At 46.8% G+C, this 4,648-nt stretch overlaps 1 long non-coding RNA gene across 2 annotated transcripts; it reads right to left on the reverse strand.

Moving 5' to 3' along the window:
• Positions 1–2,777: 2,777 nt before the first annotated feature.
• LOC127527036 (uncharacterized) lies at positions 2,778–3,435 on the reverse strand. 2 transcript variants are annotated; one of them, XR_007934396.1, is made up of 3 exons: positions 3,381–3,435; positions 3,097–3,156; positions 2,778–2,976 (listed from the first exon to the last, which is right to left on the reverse strand). It is a non-coding gene; the product is annotated as an uncharacterized LOC127527036 (long non-coding RNA). The 2 variants fall into 2 exon arrangements; XR_007934395.1 differs by lacking the exon at positions 3,381–3,435 and adding an exon at positions 3,321–3,380.
• Positions 3,436–4,648: the final 1,213 nt, after the last annotated feature.

Here is a 4,648-nt window from a genome sequence, read left to right on the forward strand (position 1 = left end):
TTTAACAAGTGAAATGCCTGCTCAGTTGGGTTAAGATCAGGGGACTGACTTGGCCATTCAAGAATTTTCCACTTCTTTGCTTTAATAAACTCCTGGGTTGCTTTGGCTGTATGTTTTTGGTCATTGTCCATCTGTATCATGAATCAATTTGACTGCTGTATTTAGCTGATTTGAGCAGACAGTATGTCTCTGAACACCTCAGAATTCATTCGGCTGCTTCTGTCCTGTGTCACATCATCAATAAACACTAGTGTCCCAGTGCCACTGGCAGCCATGCACGCCCAAGCCATCACACTGCCTCCACCGTGTTTTACAGATGATGTGCTATGCTTTGGATAATGAGCTGTTCCACGTCTTCTCCATACTTTTTTCTTGCCATCATTCTGGTAGAGGTTGATCTTGGTTTCATCTGTCCAAAGAATGTTTTTCCAGAACTGTGCTGGCTTTTTTAGAAGTTCGTTAGCAAAGTCCAATCTAGCCTTTCTATTCTTGAGGCTTATGAGTGGCTTGCACCTTGCAGTGCACCCTCTGTATTTACTTTCATGCAGTCTTCTCTTTATGGTAGACTTGGATATCGATACGCCGACCCCCTGGAGAGTGTTGTTCACTTGGTTGGCTGTTGTGAAGGGGTTTCTCTTCACCATGGAAATGATTCTGCGATCACCTACCACTGTTGTCTTCCGTGGACGTCCAGGTCTTTTTGCGTTGCTGAGTTCACCAGTGCTTGCTTTCTTTCTCAGGATGTACCAAACTGAAGATTTTGCCACTCGTAATATTGTAGCAATTTCTCAGATGGGTTTTTTCTGTTTTCGCAGCTTAAGGATGGCTTCTTACACCTGCATGGAGAGCTCCTTTGACCGCATGTTGTCTGTTCACAGCAAAATCTTCCACATGCAAGCACCACACCTCAGATCAACTCCAGGCCTTTTATCTGCTTGATTGATAATGACATAACGACGGACTTGACCACACCTGCCCATGAAATAGCCAAAGAGTCAATTGTCCAATTACTTTTGAGCCCCTGAAATGAAGGGATTGTGTTCAAAAAATGCTTTAGTTGCCTCACATTTTTATGCAATCGTTTTGTTCACCCCACTGAATTAAAGATGAAAGTCTGCACTTCAACTGCATCAGAGTTGTTTCATTTAAAATTCATTGTGGTAATGTACAGAACCAAAATTAGAAAAAAGTTGTCTCTGTCCAAATGTTTATGGACCTAACTGTATATCAAAATAAAATAGAAATGTCTTTGTGAAATTAAAACTAAAAATACACGATGAAGGCAAACTAAAACTAAGCTGAGTTTCCAAGTAAAGTCAGAAAAAATATAGAAATAAAAACTAATCTAAAAAGGCAAAACTATAATAACCTTGCTGTGAAATACAACAGTGGTCCAAATATGGACTTATTGTGTGTCCTTGGGTGGCCAGGCTGGGACCTCCAATCTTATGCCAGGTAGGAATCAGTCTGCATTACGCTGACCCCCAAGGAGTCAAACTTCAAGTGAAAAAATAAAATGGGGGTACGTGAACAAAAAAAGAAAAACAGTCAAACTTTATATAAAAAGGAAAAGAATGAAAGGTCCTTGCTGGCACGCCGCACGGAAGAGCTCCGGAGCTGTCAGCCGCGCTCCTGCTCCTGTATTCCTGGGAGACGGAGCTCTGCTGACCGCAGCCCCGCTCTCTGCCAACAGGCTGTAAGTGTTTAGTGACTCCAGAGCTGCCGCCTGCACTCTCTGTGGAGCTTCACACTTCATTTGTCCAGGTCCCTCCGAGCAGCAGCAAATATTTCACCAGGACTGGCCGTGGCACCGCCGTCATAAATCAGGCCGTGCAGGCGAGAGCAGAGACCCCGCCTGCTGGAGGAGGGTGTTGGGGGGGCACCCGGGGTTCTACACTGTGTGTCAAATAAGGAGCGGTATTTTTCTAAGCTCCACTGTAAAGGGATTTTGAAGATTGTCCTTGGCCCCAAGCCAGACGTGGACGGCACAAGGCAGAATGCAGCTAGTTGTGAAATGCTTTAAAAAGGGCTTAAGTATGAAAAATGGCCCACCTCTAAGAATTTTCGGGGGAAACCCGAGACGTTGCTCATATTTCAGAAAATTATTCTGGAAATGATATGTGAATCGGGACTGCTAAAATAAACAGAGGAGAGTAAAGAGGAAAATACACAGTGTGCCTGTTAGCAAGTGCAGCAGCAACGGCCTGTTCTGCAGACCCCCTAAGGAACCAGGCAGGCTGGGTTATGGGCAAACAAACAGGTTTTTTGAGCCTGAGCCCCTTAGGTGTGGCCCAAGACATTTTTTATCATAGACAGGATCTTTCAAAAATAATAAGTCAGCACACAACACTTTGCATTTCAAGCAAAGGGGAAATGAGAAGAGGCCATTAAATTCATTTCAGGATGGAGTCATGAGGAGAACATGGATGAAGATGCTAAGGGTGCCCATCATTCAAAAAGCAATGACAAGCCAGTAAGGAAATCCAGCGACTGAAGCCACTCAGCTCAAGTCTTCTTCACATCTCCTTCCACAGCCTGGGAATGGCAGTTCCCTTAGATGACTCTAGTGCTGCATTCCATTGACCTCCGAAGTCGGATGCCGGCACTTGGGAATGCTGTCACACCTAAGTTGAGTGCATTTCAGTAAAACATTCAGAAAAACAATATGGACACGTCCAGGAAAACCGTTATTGCGCTTGCTCCATTGGAATAAATAGCAGATGATGGCAACGCATTACTCTGCGGTTCTATTCAATAAAGGCGCGCATAAATAAAGGCGAGCTTCAAAAGGGCGACCTCAATTGGGCGCGGCGAATAAAGACGCGCGTAAATAAAGGCGAGCTTCAAAAGGGCGACCTCAATTGGGCGCGGCGAATAAAGGCGCGCGTAAATAAAGGCGAGCTTCAAAAGGGCGACCTCAATTGGGCGCGGCGAATAAAGGCGCGCGTAAATAAAGGCGAGCTTCAAAAGGGCGACCTCAATTGGGCGCGGAGAATAAAGGCGTGCGTAAATAAAGGCGAGCTTCAAAAGGGCGACCTCAATTGGGAGCGGTGAATAAAGACGCACGTAAATAAAGGCGAGCTTCAAAAGGGCGACCTCAATTGGGCGCAGCGAATAAAGGCGCGCGTAAATAAAGGCGAGCTTCAAAAGGGCGACCTCAATTGGGAGCGGTGAATAAAGACGCACGTAAATAAAGGCGAGCTTCAAAAGGGCGACCTCAATTGGGAGCGGTGAATAAAGACGCACGTAAATAAAGGCGAGCTTCAAAAGGGCGACCTCAATTGGGCACGGCGAATAAAGGCGAGCTTCAAAAGGGCGACCTCAATTGGGTGCGGCGAATAAAGGCGCGCGTAAATAAAGGCGAGCTTCAAAAGGGCGACCTCAATTGGGTGCGGCGAATAAAGGCGCGCGTAAATAAAGGCGAGCTTCAAAAGGGCGACCTCAATTGGGCACGGCGAATAAAGGCGCGCGTAAATAAAGGCAAGCTTCAAAAGGGCGACCTCAATTGGGCGCGGAGAATAAAGGCGCGCATAAATAAAGGCGAGCTTCAAAAGGATGACCTCAATTGGGAGCGGTGAATAAAGACGCACGTAAATAAAGGCGAGCTTCAAAAGGGCGACCTCAATTGGACGCGGCGAATAAAGGCAAACGCAACAAAATGATTACAGAAAATTTATTAGATAAAAGCAATGATTGAACGTATAAAAAGGCGAAAGCAAGAATATTAAAACATTCGCTCAATTGAAGTCACCCTTTTGAAGCTCGACTTTATTTACGCGCGTCTTTATTCGCGGCGCCCAATTGAGGTCGCCCTTTTGAAGCTCCCCTTTTTGTGCGCGCCCTTATTGAAGGATACCTCACTCTGCATATCCGAACACTGTAGCCACATGTCCACGGAAAGAAGTTGGGCAGGACTGATTTAATGGGACACAGAAAGACAATAAGCAGTAGAATACTACAGCGTTCACTAAAGTTTGAGGTGTACGTCACCATTTTGGACCCGCATCAAGATCTGAAGTCGGACAAAGTCTGACTTGACACACCAGCCCAGAGTTTCTGAGTTGGGAAACCACGAGATGGACAATACCTTCCCTTGGCCACAAGAGGGCAGCCACCCTGGTCTGCGGTAGGGCACAGGAACAGAGCTGTGAAGCTATGGTATAGCGGGTCCACAGCTCTCTCAGCAAAGGCCAGTTTTTAAAATAAATAACCACCGCGCTCGCGGCTTAGCAAAGGGGCATGGTAGTTGTTGGTGAAGCGGGTCTCAGGGCAATCTGCGTTGTGGGCGTTTCTCACCTAAGTGCACAGGTGAGAGACTGCCAGCATCCGTGAATGTTCCTGAGACTGCTAATGTGCTGCAGCTGCTATGCCCTCTCGACATATTTAGAAGCGCGAGTCGGCTAGAAAAGAAAATGGAAAAGAACAAGAAAGGAAAGAAAGACGGAGGTTGCTGGAGAGAGAGAGAGAAAGAGCCAGTGCGGGTGAGCGAGCGAGCGAGAGAGTGAATGCTCGCAAGCAGCTGTATGGGAAGCCTGGGTGTTAGGCCGACACCCGGGAGTTGTAATAATGGTCGCTCCCGCTGAGTGACCAATGAAGAAGAGAGACTGTCCACATAAGGCCGGGACGGCAGCAATGGGCAGGCTTGGTG

Source organism: Erpetoichthys calabaricus, chromosome 3 (assembly GCF_900747795.2).
Source record: "Erpetoichthys calabaricus chromosome 3, fErpCal1.3, whole genome shotgun sequence".
In the NCBI taxonomy this organism is placed as follows: Eukaryota; Metazoa; Chordata; class Cladistia; order Polypteriformes; family Polypteridae; genus Erpetoichthys; species Erpetoichthys calabaricus.